The sequence below is a fragment of the Leptodactylus fuscus genome, chromosome 6 (genome assembly GCF_031893055.1).
Source record: "Leptodactylus fuscus isolate aLepFus1 chromosome 6, aLepFus1.hap2, whole genome shotgun sequence".
Classification (NCBI taxonomy): Eukaryota; Metazoa; Chordata; class Amphibia; order Anura; family Leptodactylidae; genus Leptodactylus; species Leptodactylus fuscus.
In genome coordinates this window covers 75,399,983-75,417,169 of record NC_134270.1, presented here as the reverse complement: position 1 = coordinate 75,417,169, position 17,187 = coordinate 75,399,983, and the positions used below count along the sequence as shown (strand labels likewise).

The window sequence follows — 17,187 nt, the reverse complement described above, 5'->3', positions numbered from 1 at the left end:
TGCTAAGCACACACATTCAGCACTGCTTCATCAAGCCAATACAATGCATTAGCCAGTGCTGATTGGCCAGAGTACGGAATTCGGCCAATCAGCGCTGGCTCTGCTGGAGGAGGCGGAGTCTAAGGTCGCTCCACACCAGTCTCCATTCAGGTCCGACCTTAGACTCCGCCTCCTCCGGCAGAGCCAGCGCTGATTGGCCGAAGGCTGGCCAATGCATTCCTATGCGAATGCAGACTTAGCAGTGCTGAGTCAGTTTTGCTCAACTACACATCTGATGCACACTCGGCACTGCTACATCAGATGTAGCAATCTGATGTAGCAGAGCCGAGGGTGCACTAGAACCCCTGTGCAAACTCAGTTCACGCTAATAGAATGCATTGGCCAGCGCTGATTGGCCAATGCATTCTATTAGCCCGATGAAGTAGAGCTGAATGTGTGTGCTAAGCACACACATTCAGCACTGCTTCATCAAGCCAATACAATGCATTAGCCAGTGCTGATTGGCCAGAGTACGGAATTCGGCCAATCAGCGCTGGCCAATGCATTCTATTAGCCCGATGAAGTAGAGCTGAATGTGTGTGCTAAGCACACACATTCAGCTCTACTTCATCGGGCTAATAGAATGCATTGGCCAGCGCTGATTGGCCAGAGTACGGAACTCGACCAATCAGCGCTGGCTCTGCTGGAGGAGGCGGAGTCTAAGGTCGGACCTGAATGGAGACTGGTGTGGAGCGATCTTAGACTCCGCCTCCTCCAGCAGAGCCAGCGCTGATTGGCCGAATTCCGTACTCTGGCCAATCAGCACTGGCTAATGCATTGTATTGGCGTGATGAAGCAGTGCTGAATGTGTGTGCTTAGCACACACATTCAGCTCTACTTCATCGGGCTAATAGAATGCATTGGCCAGCGCTGATTGGCCGAATTCCGTACTCTGGCCAATCAGTGCTGGCCAATGCATTCTATTAGCTTGATGAAGCAGAGTGTGCACAAGGGTTCAAGCGCACCCTCGGCTCTGATGTAGGAGAGCCGAGGGTGCACTTGAACCCTTGTGCACCCTCAGCTCTGCTACATCAGAGCCGAGGGTGCGCTTGAACCCTTGTGCACACTCTGCTTCATCAAGCTAATAGAATGCATTGGCCAGCGCTGATTGGCCAATGTATTCTATTAGCCTGATGAAGTAGAGCTGAATGTGTGTGCTAAGCACACACATTCAGCTCTACTTCATCGGGCTAATAGAATGCATTGGCCAGCGCTGATTGGCCAGAGTACGGAACTCGACCAATCAGCGCTGGCTCTGCTGGAGGAGGCGGAGTCTAAGATCGCTCCACACCAGTCTCCATTCAGGTCCGACCTTAGACTCCGCCTCCTCCAGCAGAGCCAGCGCTGATTGGCCGAATTCCGTACTCTGGCCAATCAGCACTGGCTAATGCATTGTATTGGCTTGATGAAGCAGTGCTGAATGTGTGTGCTTAGCACACACATTCAGCTCTACTTCATCGGGCTAATAGAATGCATTGGCCAATCAGCGCTGGCCAATGCATTCTATTAGCGTGAACTGAGTTTGCACAGGGGTTCTAGTGCACCCTCGGCTCTGCTACATCAGATTGCTACATCTGATGTAGCAGTGCCGAGTGTGCATCAGATGTGTAGTTGAGCAAAACTGACTCAGCACTGCTAAGTCTCTGCATTCGCATAGGAATGCATTGGCCAGCCTTCGGCCAATCAGCGCTGGCTCTGCCGGAGGAGGCGGAGTCTAAGGTCGGACCTGAATGGAGACTGGTGTGGAGCGATCTTAGACTCCGCCTCCTCCAGCAGAGCCAGCGCTGATTGGTCGAGTTCCGTACTCTGGCCAATCAGCGCTGGCCAATGCATTCTATTAGCCCGATGAAGTAGAGCTGAATGTGTGTGCTTAGCACACACATTCAGCTCTACTTCATCAGGCTAATAGAATACATTGGCCAATCAGCGCTGGCCAATGCATTCTATTAGCTTGATGAAGCAGAGTGTGCACAAGGGTTCAAGCGCACCCTCGGCTCTGATGTAGCAGAGCTGAGGGTGCACAAGGGTTCAAGTGCACCCTCGGCTCTCCTACATCAGAGCCGAGGGTGCGCTTGAACCCTTGTGCAGCCTCGGCTCTGCTACATCAGAGCCGAGGGTGCGCTTGAACCCTTGTGCACACTCTGCTTCATCAAGCTAATAGAATGCATTGGCCAGCACTGATTGGCCAGAGTACGGAATTCGGCCAATCAGCGCTGGCCAATGCATCCCTATGGGAAAAAGTTTATCTCACAAAAATCACAATTACACACCCGATAGAGCCCCAAAAAGTTATTTTTAATAACATTCCCCCCTAAATAAAGGTTATCCCTAGCTATCCCTGCCTGTACAGCTATCCCTGTCTCATAGTCACAAAGTTCACATTCTCATATGACCCGGATTTGAAATCCACTATTCGTCTAAAATGGAGGTCACCTGATTTCGGCAGCCAATGACTTTTTCCAATTTTTTTCAATGCCCCCAGTGTCGTAGTTCCTGTCCCACCTCCCCTGCGCTGTTATTGGTGCAAAAAAGGCGCCAGGGAAGGTGGGAGGGGAATCGAATTTTGGCGCACTTTACCACGTGGTGTTCGATTCGATTCGAACATGGCGAACACCCTGATATCCGATCGAACATGTGTTCGATAGAACACTGTTCGCTCATCTCTAGTCGTGACCCATCACCCTACAACCCTTAGTATTAACCCCACAGCAAACTGCCAGTACTGTATGAAATGAGGTTTGAGTACCAAGAGCAATTTAGCTTTTATCTTGTTGAATAAACCGATGGTAAAAGTTGTCTCTACAAGTAGACTTAATAAATATAGTAGCCTACCATCGGAAGTCACGGCAGGTGGATTTTGGGCATATTCTGATGCGGCTTCCCACGTCAGAATATGGCCAAAATCCACCCGTACGCCCCCCCTGTGAACATATTGATGCTCCATCCTTAGAATAGGCCATCAATATTATATTCCATTGACGTCTATGGGACAGCGCTGCAGTACCTAAACCAGCCACTACAATGTTGTTGTATCCTCCCCTGAGATGTAATATGGATGGACTATCCTATGGATGATAGCCTTTCATGTTTTTAGGATGTTAGATGGCTTACAAGTCTTACAGCCATTTTCCGTAGTTTCAAAAACCCTCCAAAACCAACAATTCTGAAAGGAATATAGAAACCCCCCATAAATCACCACAACCTGTGGCCTTCAAAATATCCAAAACAGCATTTAGGATGTTTGTAGAACCCTGAATTTTTTTTCAGGAATAAAGCAACATTCACACTGCCACTGCTCAAAGTCCTCAATGTAGGATTTTGTGTCTGCAGAAAAAAAACGGACACCAGGCGGAGAGGCTCAAAAACCACTCGCAAGCCGTCCGGTTTTCCCGGGGTTTACAGCGGACACCCTTGGGCGGACAGTAGCAGCAGTGTGAACTACGCCTTTAAAAAAAACGAAGGTTCACTATTAGATTGAGCAATTACTAGTGATGTTTGGTCAGACCTGATGCATCGATCTGCAGAGAAGAGCAGGAGCGCTGCAGGGAGTGAGGATGGTTAAGTGTTACAGGTTTGTTTGTTCTCAATATGTCACAACTACAGCACAAAACATTACTATTTGCCACTGTGGAGCTTTACTACTTCCATGGGGCTATTGCAGAACTTTACTATTTGCCTGGGGGCTACTCAGGAACACTACTACTTGTCTGGAGCCACTAGGAATAATACTATTTGCGTGGGGGCACTGGCTAGCTTCGCTATTCGCTTGGGGTGCACTGGGGACAGGGGCACATCTTCAATAAGGTGTCCTGCAGTGATGGTCTCAGATGGCACCTCATGGAACAAACAGGGGTGGGGGCGGTATGCTTCTTGTAATCAGCAACAATGTATTGCATTTTTGCAATAGGTAGCGACAGATCATTTTCACTCTCCAATGCATATGCTTGTCCAGGCTGGTTTCCACAGCCACCTCTAGGCGCTGCCACACTTACACTGCAGAATACCAGGACGCTACTTCCAGCCTTCTATAGCAAGCACTGGAGTTAATATTGGAGACCGGCCTGGACACGAACGTTGATGGGTGAGTAAAAATTATTGTCTATCTATTGCAATAATACAATAAGCAGCGGCTAATTAAATAAGATCCTCCACCCCCACCCCTGTTTATTGCGCAAACATAACACTGTGTGGGGACCAAAACAGGGAGTCATATACTGTGAAGGGGAGACATATAAGGAATCATATACTGTTGGGGGGCCATAATAATGGGGGTAAAATACTGTGGGGGGGGGTCATAAAAAGGGAGTCTTATATTGTGGAGATGCCATAAAAAAGGGGTCATATATGGTTAGGGAGGTCATAAATATATAGGGTCCTATTCACATATATATATATATATATATATATATATATATATATATATATATATATATGGGAGCCACAGAACTGTGTTACTTCATACAGGTCTCAACTGTCAGTTTTCTTCTCACCAGAGACCAGGTGAATATCACTCCTATCTTGAACAGTATTCTTCAAAGCCCTACTCTTCTCCTTCTAGGCCATACTCTCGTCAGCCGTGTTCCTCTTTTACCCAGTCCTTGAGGTCAAACACCCCCTTATAGGGACAAATCCATTAAAAGGAGCCTGTCAGCAGGATAATTGGTATCAATTTGCTCCAAAGCATCCTCTGCACAGCTCTTCTTAAAGAAGTCCTGTCACCAGGTCTGAAAAGCCCACTGACATACATAATGATAGCTGCTGTCACCCTGAGCATTTTGGTATTTTGTGCACCCAAATTCATTCAAATATTTCAAAGATATTCGCCCATTCTTATTGCACTTGTGGCACTTCAGCACCGTGAGGCTCTTTCTGGGCCTACTGTACTGTCTGCACCTTACCCAATTGCCAGCAACAATGTCTTGGTTGTACCACAGGGGATCATGACCTCCTATCCAGACAGCCTGTAAAGTAAAGAGAACATATATACAGTATATACATATGCACAGGGAAAAACAAATGAGCTACTGAGCGGTCTCTCAGATGCTGGGGCATTGAACGTTGTTCTGTAATTCGTTACTTTGGGAACCAAATCTATTTTTTTGACTACACAGTTTTGATGAATGGGTCTCATATGATATATGTTTAACAATGTTTTTATGTCATGACTTATGAGCTAACATGTCACTTTTCATTCCAACATGGCAGAAACAATTGCCATGTCTGGCATTGGGTTGGCAGAGTCATCATGCTACAATGGGAAGGCGAGTGTCATGGTATTACATTTCCCACATTGTGGGTGATATTCTACTGAGGTGTGAATTAGTGACATCCAATGTAACAAGGAAGCAACCAAGTACACACCAAGGAAGCAAATGCCCTCCATGCCAGAGACATAACTGTTATATTCTTCGCTAGTGTCAGAGTGAAGTGTTTAGGGCCCACCATTAAAATTGGACTGAAATTCAGGGGTAAAAAATCAGTCATGTGAGTACGGGGTAACTATAATTGTAATTGTAATGCTGTGATGAGAACAAAACAATAAATGGCCCCCATATAATGCAAGGGCATTGTCAGTCCACTACAGCCACAGCTGGCCTTTGTAATGTAGTATTCTTGTGGTTTTGTTTATTAAAGATATTGCGCTATAGAAATTTTACTGAATACTATGGGATGTTTTATGTTACAAATAGGGGTGAGCCGATCTTGAGATTTCAGGATCGTTTTTAAAATTCCCGATCATTTTCCATTCAAACCCGTTCCCGATCCCAATTCTGATCCTAATACAAGTCAATGGGATTTTTTTTAATGATCAAAGATCTGATTTTAAAAACGATCCTATTCACTACACAGCATGGAGTCCAAAAATTGAACGCTTTAATTTTTGGACTCCACGCTGTGTAGTGATTAAAAAAAAAAAAAAATCCAACAGCCGTGCGTGCCCCCGCCTCCCTAGAGAGAGAAGAGGAACGAAAAGAACAGAGAGCGGCAGCGGCAGTGGATCTGTGCAGGTAAGTTGAGTTTAGGCGGGATCGGAACCTGATCCTGATCATGAAATTTACTCGATCGCCGATCAGGATGCGATCTTTTCCGATCCCGATCGCTCAACCCTACTTACAAATCCAAGATGATCCCTGACAAACTGCTTTTTTAAATTTGTTGTAAGCCTAGAATGCACCTACTTACTCTATAGGTGTCTTGAATGGGTTTTATCATGAAGACATCTACTTTCTATCAGGGGCGTAACTAACGGGGTAGCCGCAGTAGCGGCTGCCACAGGGACCGGGACATTAGTGGGCTCTGTGGGCCCCTGATTGTTTATTTTTTTTAATAAACTGTTACCGGCTGGAGTAACGGGACATATTTATTTACCGATCCTCACTCCTGCTCATGGCCACCTGCACTTCCCCTTCTGCAGAGGTGACTGTGATTAGGAGAGGGGATCGGTATGTAAGACTTCGGGCCCGCGAACCCCACAAAAACTGATATCATTATACTCTGGGGTCTTTTCAGACTCCTGAATATAATGATTGGATGCCCGGTGGAGGTGAGGAAACATAAAAAAACTCTGTTACTTTCCTCTCCTAGGCTCCGGAAGACTTCGGGCCTATTTGGTGACGTCCCAGACGTCATGTGGTCCAGGCTTGTGTCATAATACGTCACAACGCAGGCCCAGCTCACGTGATGTCTCGTCCATCATTGAAGATGGCCGACATCAGCAGGGAGTGTGCCGTAGCCCAGGAGAGGTAAGTAACAGTGTTTTTTTTTATGTTTGTATCCTCCCCTGGGTCTCCAATTATCTTTTCAGACCCCAGAATATAATAATTGTTCACAAGGGCCACTATGGGGCATAATACTGTGTGCAGGGGTCTCTATGGGGCATAATAGTCTGTATAGGGGCCACTATGAGCCATAATAGTGTGTGCAGGAATGCAGTTTGTGCGCGCCCGCGCGAGGGAGTAGTTGGGTCGGTTGGGATCTGGGGGGGGCCATGTCAAATGTTTGCCCAGCCATTCCTAGTTGCGCCATTGCTTTCTATGTGCATTGTTAGGCACATGAATAGTATAGAGAGGGATCTACTCTATTAACTAGAGCAGAGTCTCTCCATATATTACACTTCATCAAATGGGGAGAGTCAGGAGACTCCAATACAAATTAGATGGTTGGCTTGTACAACACTGAACTAAATCAAGCACTTTACTGCTGTCTCCAATGAATGTATAGAGGTTGAATTTAGCAGTGGTGCACACATATAACCTTTTCTCTGTTCAATATGAGAAAATAAAACACCTATCATTGTGAATAGTAGGGGGCCCAGTGCTGGAATCCTCAATAATCAGGAACATATTACCTATCCCGTGAATATGAAATACCTTATTATGGCAGGACAACAACTTTAAATTTCTTTACTCAGGGGTTTAGAACTTGGTTATAGAAAAAAATCATGAACTACTATAAACATTTACGGTACTAAGAATGAAATGAAATAGCAAGAAAATATGGAAATTCTTTAGATGTATGAGATACAGTACAGGACTCAGTAATATGTGATTTGTAATTAATGTCCATAATGAATGACATACAGTACATACTATATATACTGTAGATGTCTATATGGTATAATTATAGCACTGTCAACTAATATCGTAGCCTAATGGTTTACATATTACCCAATTTATAGAGCAGGTTAAGAAGTGTAAAGCCAAACAGTCCATTTTGGATCCCAAATCCAGTCTATGGATTGCTAGCCCAGGCCTTGTTTCAACCATGGATCTTGGTTGCCACCATTCATTTCTAAGCTGCCTTAGTCTTGTGAAGTTCAGAATGACAAGGGTACATTATACTGAAGTGAAGGGTTATTGTAGTCACAGATATATTGCCAGGAACACACACTGAAAACAAGGGCATTTCGACCTGTATGAAGACCATTTATTAAATGGAGTTCTTCAGAGCATTAGACATTAGAGCTGCAAGAATAGCAACTGATTTAATACATTTACTATGTGGTTTCATGCATTTTGCTTTTCTTTGGTTTGTTTGGAAAATGACGGCTTCATTTCTTCTTTACTGCACAATATAACTGAATTTATTGCGTATTTCATTCATCTTAACTGACAGCCTTCAGTATAATAGAAATGTGCCTGCTCTTTGCTTGTATTTCAGTGTACAGTCATTCTTTTTTTCATTTAAGAAGTTGTGTGAGATTAGAAAAAGGGATCTGCTTCTCTTCAAGAAACTGCACCACTATTATCCATAGGCTGAGACTGGTACTGCACCTCATCCCTATTTACATGATTTGGGATGATCTGCCATACAACGTGCTACCTTTGGATAAAAGCGGAAACGTTTCTCCAAAAGAAGATGATCCCTTTTTCTAATTCCATGCATCCCCTTATTAAAAACACGGTCATCCACCAGTCACATCTGTATGAGAGTGACATTATCTCTTTTTTCTCTTCCCACTGTTTCCATTAAAGGTCTTCCATGTTATTCCATACTTAATAAAATTGTATTTTCAACATATACATTTACAAATACTTTTTAGGCCTCCTTCAGTAGAGTGGGAGCCTATGGATGTGTTTAAAGAAGTACTCCAGCAAAAACTTTTTTCCATCCATGCAGCCATCACCTCATTGTCTGTCACACTCCAGGCTTCTTTCTTGTGTACTAAACTCATCTCGCTGCAATTTAGTTTCTTCTGAGTTCCTGATGAGATTCCATCATGACTTTTATATTTGCCTTTCCCTTTGCTCTACTATCAATGCATCAGAACAGCATCACATGGGCAGCTAGAGACTGTACTGTATCTACCTGCTGTGGGCAATGCAGTTAGGGCTAGTTCACACGGGGCACGGAATGGCGCATTTTAGTCCTGATTCTGACATGGGGAAGCCACGTCAGATAGGGCCAAAATGTGCCTGCCGCGACTGTCTCGGCTTTCGACAGTTGCGGCTTCCCGCTCCAGAGTAGGTCCAAATGAATGGACCTAGTCCGGAGGGTGCTGCCACAAGGCGAACGGCGCAGCTGAATCTGCCGCAGAATCTGACTGAAGAAAGGGCAGCTCGCTTCTTTTTATCATGAACATCAACATACTGCTCACGGAAAAAAAGTAAGCTAGCAGTCTGCATAGACCTCTATTATGAGGGGGCGAATTTTGGCGCTGAATCCACGTCAGAATCTTGCCCCATGTGAACGAGCCCTTATCCTTCTCTTTCTATTCTCCTAAATATTATAACATACTATTGGAAGAATTTATCATTTCCACACAGGGCCGGCGTCAGCGCACGGCATAGTCGGGCAAGTGCCAGGGCCCACAGAGCCTCTGGGGGCCCCCCGGCACTTGCCCGCCCCATCACTTGCCTGTCCCGATTTCAGCACATCGGCGTCCGACGGACGCCGATGAGCTGAATACATAGACGATTAAAGCAGGAACTGTGAGCGCAGCTCCTGCTTTAAAGTCGCGGCCCGGCTTGCGTGTGTAGGCGCGATGACGTAATCACATCGCGCTTACACATGCACGCCGGTCCGCAGCTTTAAAGCAGGAGCTGCGCTCACAGTTCCTGCTTTAATCGCTATGTGACTGGAGTGAGAGAGCGGAGAGAGGAGCGTCGGGGGAACGATGGAAGGTGAGTGTGAGTGTAAGTGTTTGTTTTGTATTATGTTAAGGTAGAACATAATGAAGGGGGCCCATGAAACTGGGGGGCAAATGAAGGGGAGGGAACGGCATGACACTGGGGAAGATGAAGGGGGTGGGGAGAGAACGGCATGAAACTGGGGACAGAGATGGAGGGGGCCCAATGAAACTGGGGGGGCAAATGAAGGGGAGGGGGGGAACGGCATGACACTGGGGCAGATGGGGGGGTGGAACAGCATGACACTGGGGCAGAGACGGGGGACGTGAAACTGTGGGCAGATGAAGGGGGAGAATGTGATGAAACTGGGGACAGAGGTGGAGGGGGGACATGAAACTGGGGGCAGAGGAAAGGTGTATATGAAACATATATATATGAACATATATATGAGAGATGGAGGGGGGGCATATCATTTACGGGTGACTGTAGGAGGATTATACTCTGTGGGAGCACATGATAAATGAATGAGTGGGTGGAGCCAAATTTGCCGCTGCGCGCAGAGCGCGCCGCACATTTTTCCCCTCTTTCTATTCTTTAAAAGTTGGGAGGTATGACGTTGGTGACGTCACTTGCTTCATCTGTAACGCACAGTGTCTCGACTCCCCTGCCTCCTTTACAAGGGAGCCCACTGAGGCTCTGTCGCCCAAGGGCCCATAAAAACCTGGAGCCGGCCCTGTTTCCACAGGTACTATTGATATACTGTTATTTTTTAAAATGCAACTTTTGCGCTGCGGATTTTCTTTATCTTCATTGTGTGAATGGTATTAGCCAGAATCCCGATCACTTTGCCACGGCGATAATGCTGTGTTTTTGCAATGTGGTGCTTCAACCTCATACACTACATAACCCTATTAGATAAGTTTTTCTGCACGCTTGCCTAGAGAAGGTTAGGGTTAAGTATAACTTAGGTAGAAACAGTCTTTGAGGATGAAGTATAGACATCCTGCGTTTCATAATCTGAGACATTAACAAATAAAACCTTACCGTACCCTTTGATACTGATACTCTCGTAGAACACACTGGGTATAATCATACACACAGACTGGTCACATGATCCCTAGCTAATAAACTTGTAGTGTTGAGCATGCTTTACGTGGGTGTTTGGGGCCATTGTTCAAATTATATTATGTGTTTCTTATACTGAATGTCAAGATCTAGACTAAAACATATTCCCAGCATGTGGTTTTATGAATTCACAAAGATCCAAGTCACTACAGCTGCTCAAAATCAGCCACTGTTTCCCATTTATCGTCACATCAGCACTTCATGTGGGAGGTGATATAAGCTAAATACAGCTGCAGCAGGTTTATTATAACACTCCGCCACTAAATGAAGAAACTCCTACATGTCACACTTCATCAACACGGGAGCTGCCAGGGGTTGACGTATTATAAAATCACCTATGAATGAAACCTCCTCAGTAGAAATTAATATCATACTGGTAATTTACAGATCGGTTCAAAGAGCCTAACAGTGATACCCAATGCCGATTCCCTCTCAGTTTCTAATAATATAGATGTAGTCCTTGTAGAACTTGTAGTCACTAAGTATGTGAATAATGGATGCACTGCTTACATTGCTGGACTGGGGAGCCTAGAACATTAATTCTAGGGGACCACTATACATATACATGCAAATATTACCGGAAAATCCCTAAAAATGTCACCAAAATAAATTTTAATTTTCAGCAATAACTTATTCCCTCTGATTGTTTCTGTCTTGGAGTCCCGTCAGTGGTCTTCTGTCTATCATTTATCTTGAACTAGGACTCTCTTAGCTCTATGCGCCCACACAGCAGCAACAGTAGGCTGCAAGACGGTGTCTGGGGTGTCTACAGTGCGATTGAGAAGATGGGGCCCAAGGAGGAAGGACACTGGAAGGTCTGACTCTGCACTTAGATGTAATCTCAGCTGCCCAGTGTATCTACATTATATAAAAATAAACTGGGTAGTTTCCTAAATTATCTACCCAGTATATTATACTGACACATAGTCTGATTTAGATGCTGTATGATGAGTGTATGAAGTACAATGAGTGTCTTGCCATGGTCAGCTGGGGGCCCACCAGGCTTAGGGGCCCACCAGGGGATTCACCTGTGGGCCAATCGGAGTCTGACTGCTTATCTGTGAGATCTCACCTCTCAGGAAAATAGGAGTAATTCTAAAGCTATTCTCTAATCATGTCCAGTCAAGAAGATATAGAAGTAGTCATTCATACTGGTAGCTCTCTCCACTGAAGTCACTGGCTTGTCTGTCCATAGAGCAGTGGAGTGTTTTTAGATATGAGAAGATCAAGTGAGTTTTCAGTTCCAGAATAGCAATGGGGGTGGGAACTAAATTTTTTCTCGTATACATTTACTACCCTTAATTCAGTCTTCAGTCTAGTGAAAACCATGAGCTATGATAGTACTACGTGTACTATCTCCATGTAGTGTTTGTATCACCATAAGTACATGGCCAGTGTCTACATAGTCACTTTCTAATGTCCTTTAGAGCAAAGCGCCAGGAAGCTGAATTATGTACAAATCTTTTGTGTTATCTTGGTTACTGTGCCATAACAATAAAATAACATGATGTTCTTTCTCTTATTCTTCTAGGATTGTGACATAGCACAGTTTACGCTACCATTCATAAATAACACACCACCGGTACCTTACCTAGTGCTCATTGCAAAGAGGTCTGCATAATGCACATATCACATCATCATGTCTGAATGTGATATCAGAGATTTCAGTTTTTATAGTATACCTGTACATGTCAATTTTTCCATTGATATCTTTGTAAATAAAATTTTGTTTAAAATCACATTGTGATGTCAGAACCAGATCAGTTATTCAGAAATAAGTGATACTGCATCAATTAGCCGTCTCATATCTTATATTTCAGCTTAAATCGGTGATCTCATTTACAGGAAGCCTGAAGGTGGTGGCCACAGTAAGGTCTGTTGCATATGACAGTGACGTTCTTGATGGATCTAATGTCCAATAAAAAGTAATTGTTTTATTGTCTGTTTTGCATCACTTTTGTATCCGTTCCGTTCTGTTTTTCCATTTTTGATGGCCAAATTCCACACCAAATTCCTCACCGTTTTCCTCCGTGTGAATGAACCCTAAAGTGCCACCCTTATTTGGATTAGCGTTGCTATATATGCATTGATTGGTTACTAGAGATGAGCGAATAGTATTCAAAACTCTAGTTTCGAATACCTCACTCCGTAGCAATGAATGGAAGCGGTCGGTGCTTAACCCCTTGGTGTTCATCCGCTTCCATTCATTCCTATGGGAGCAAGGTATTCAGAACTAGAGTTTCGAATACTATTCGCTCATCTCTATTGGTTATCCATTAGAGATGAGCGAGTAGTATTTGATCGAATAAATCGCTCCCATAGGAATACGTGTAGGCAGCCGAACGCCGGGGGGTTAAACGCAGTGAATATTTCATGCGCTTAACCCCTTGGTGTTCGGCCACTTACACGCATTCCTATGGGAGCGAGGTATTTGATCGATTACTACTCGCTCATCTCTAGTTACCATACATTAATTAAAACAATAAATATGCAATACAATACGACACAACATTAGAGCTTAAAGTAACTTAGCAAAATATTTTATTGGTGAAAAATGATTCTTTCTTGTTTAGTTGAGGAAAATTTCATATGCTGATCTATAGTTTTGAAACTTATAACTTGCCTTTTTGGCAACAGAAAACTTACTGAGAAGTTCCCTTTAAAGGTGCCATTAAAAACCCCCCCAAAACACAATTCACCCTGCAACAAACATGCCATCATTCAACTCAATCAAAAGAAAAGAAGAAAGGTTATGGCTTGTGAGAGACCAAGCGTGAAAAAAATGGGGTCCCTACTGTTTATGGCGACCTTGGCCCTTAACCCCTTCCCAACATCCACCATACTATTACAGCAGATGTCGGGTATTTAACCCCGTCCCGGGCATTTTTCAATTTTCGTTTTTGACTTCCCCCTTCCAAACTTCATAACTGCTTTATTTTTCCGCTCTCAGAACCATATGAGGTCTTAATGTTTGCGGGACAAATTTTTCTTCATGATGTTACCATTAATTATTCTGTACAATGTACTAGGAAGCTGGAAAAAAAATCAGAATGGGGTGGATTTGAAGAAAAAGTGCATTTGTACGACTTTCTTACGGGCTTCATTTTTATAGCATTCACTCTGCAACCAAAATGACATGTCATTTGTATTCTATGTGTCAGTACAATTCCAGGGATACCAAATCTATATGGTTTTATTTACATTTTAATTCCTTAAATAGAGAAATCACCAGGTCCAGGGAGCATACACCCCCGAGTTCTGAAGGAATTAAGCTCAGTGATAGATAGACCCTTATACCTAATATTTAAGGATTGAGTAATGACCTGGAAACTATAATCCAGTAAGTTTGACTTCTGTGGTGGGTAAGATATTTGAGGGCATCCTCAGAGATGCTATCCTGGAGTATCTCAATGTAAATAATCTTATAACACCCAATCAGCATGGGTTTATGAGGAATCGGTCCTGTCAGAATAATCTGATCAGCTTCTATGAAGAGGTCAGTTCAAGACTGGACATTGGTAATGCAGTGGACATGGAGTATCTGGGCTTTGCATTGCAAATGCCAGTATTTTGCTAATGCATTGCAAAATACCAGCATTTCTATTGCAGGCTACATAGAGTAGCCTGCAATAGAAATAAATTACAGATAAGCCTGGGAGCCTTCACAAGGCTCCTAGTTGTCTAGGAAATGGGACACTGACCCTGAAGCTTGCTCTGGGTGCTGGCGATCCCTGGCGCTGCCAGTAAAATGGAGCCTCAGTCAGCCTTGACCGAGGCGCCAGAGGGGTTAATGCCAGCGATCAGTGCGAGCACCAATCGTGGACATTAGCGTCGGGGGTCTTCTGTATAAAACAGCAGACACCCGGAGGCTAGGGTGGCCAGCTACCGAGCAGCCACCATCTTTAAACACCTGGCATCTGTTGTACTAGTACAGCGGATGTTAGGAAGAGGTTAAATATGTCCACCTGGTCTCTGCTGTATTATACAGTAAATATCTGGCAATAATGCTATGATCGGCCATTTTTGTGGAGGTGCTGGAGCGTTGCCATTTTCGTGTAGATCACCAAGCACCCCAAACAGGAATCCAGGGCCAGTGTTCAGTTGCTATGAGAAAAAATATGAAAGGAAATTTCAAATTCAAATCACCCCACTTTCCCTAGAACATATCTAAAAATTTAAAATCCTGTGAAACACATACACATTAGGTATCCCTGTGTCTGAAAATACCCGGTCTAAAAACTTATACAAATATTTTCCCATATCGTAAATGCCACACATGAAAAAAAAAAAAAGATTAAAAAGCCAAAATGCTATTTTTTCGCTGTTTTGCCTTTCATACAAATTTGAATAAAAAGCAATCAGACATTCCCAAAATGTAAAAAGTACACCTGGCCCCGCAAAAAAAATACGCCTTTTGCATCCCTGTACACAGAAACATAAAAAAGTTATGGGTGTCAGAATTTTAGTAACTCCGAGAAATTTTTTTTTTTGCAAAGTTTTGGATTCTTTTTAAGGGGTTGAAACAAATAAGACTTTATAAATTTGATATTTGTACTGACCCATAGAGTAAAGATGATATGTCATTTTGGATGCATATTTGAACACCGTAAGAAAGTCGCATAAAGGCAGTTTTCTCCAATTCAACCCCATTCTGAATTTTTTTCCAGCTTCCCAGCACGTCATTCAGAATAATAAATGGTACCATTACAAAGTACAACATGTCGCACAAAGATTAGAGCCCTCATTTGACTCTGTGAACGGAAAAATAAAAAGTTATGGGGTTTGGAAGGTGGGGAGTCAAAAACAAAAATAAAAAAATTCCTGTGGAAGGAAGGGGTCCAGATTAAACTCTGTTGCTCGCTTAATACACCTCTTCCCCGTTCATCGGCCGATCCCCTCTGCCAATCATTTCACTGGCTACCCATTGCCCAGGGAATTGAGTTCAAGTTACTAATGATAACATACAAAGCCATCCACAACCTGTCCCCTCCATATATCTCCGACCTAATCTCCCGCTACCTGCCCACACGTAACCTCAGATCCTCCAAAGATCTCCTACTCCGCTCTGCTCTTATCTGCTTTTCACTAGAGATGAGCGAGTAGTACTCGATCGAGTAGGTATTCGATCTAATACTACGGTATTCAAAATACTCGTACTCGATCGAGTACCACTCGCTGTTCGAATGTAAAAGTTCGATGCAGAACCAGCATTGATTGGCCGAATGCTATACAGTCGGCCAATTAATGCTGGTTCTTCTCCTACCTTTAGAAGTTTTCTCCTTGCAGCTTCCCCGCGGCGTCTTCCGGCTGTTCCGGCTCTTCATTCACTCTGCCAGGCATCGGGCCTGGGCAGAGCCGACTGCGCATGTCCGCTTGTAGTGCGGGCATGCGCAGTCAGCTCTGCCCAGGCCTGATGCCTGGCAGAGTGAATGAAGAGCCGAAAGACGCTGCGGGGACGCTGCAAGGAGAAGACTGCACAGAGGATCCAGCCCGACCCTCACTCGTGGACTTGGTAAGTATGATTTGATCGAACGTTGCCTACCCCTGAAACGAGCATTTTCCCCCCATAGACTATAATAGGGTTCAATATTCGATTCAAGTAGTCGAATATTGAGGGGCTACTCGAAACGAATATCGAACCTCGGACATTTTACTGTTCATTCATCTCTACTCTTCACACAACCATCTCCAAGATTTCTTCCGTACATCCCTTCATACTCTGGAACTCCTTACCAAAACACATAAGATGGACCCCCACAATCACAAGCTTCAAGACGACCCTGAAGACTCACCTATTCAGGAAGGCCTACAACCCCCAATAACACTACTGTCACCACACCGCCATCTGAACAGCCTCTCCCCTCACCTTCTGTCTCTATCCCCCTTCCCTCATAGATTGTAAGCCCTCGCAGGCAGGGCCCTCTATCCCACTGTGCCAGTCGGTCATTGTTAGTATTGTATTTGTTTGTATATTTTGTGTACCATATGTAAACCCTCAAATGTACAGCACCATGGAATTAATGGTGCTATATAAATAAACAATAATAAATTATAAACATATACTGGGATACTTGAAACATCTGTGGTTCTTTTCTCACAATAGTACAATCCCCTTGTATATTATAGGCGGCAATATCTGCAGCTCAATAACTATGCAAAACAAGCAGAGCCATTTGCACATCTGATGTTCAAAATGGCATCTTAGCTAGATGACAAAACACTGAGGCTGGAGGACAGGGCAAAAAGGACAGCTCTGCCTCATCCTCTGGCAAGCCCTGCTACCTCATTCTGTCACACAGGGTTTTTGTCACTTTCTTACTCACCGTAATCTAATTGAGTCTGCTTAGCAACTACACCAGCCTCAGATATGCAGAACACGAGAGCACATTTACACAAGTGATCTCAGCAGACAGGTAGACTTGGGTCCATTTGATCGGTGTGTGCTTTACTGGGC

At 44.1% G+C, this 17,187-nt stretch overlaps 1 long non-coding RNA gene across 1 annotated transcript in view; it reads right to left on the bottom strand.

Moving 5' to 3' along the window:
* Positions 1-16,762, bottom strand: part of LOC142210868 (uncharacterized) — an 892,280-nt gene extending 875,518 nt beyond the window's left edge. The window contains exon 1 of the long non-coding RNA XR_012717004.1: positions 16,547-16,762. This is a non-coding gene — a long non-coding RNA (uncharacterized LOC142210868). The remainder of the gene's footprint in view (positions 1-16,546) is intronic.
* Between the last annotated feature and the right edge of the window lie 425 nt (positions 16,763-17,187).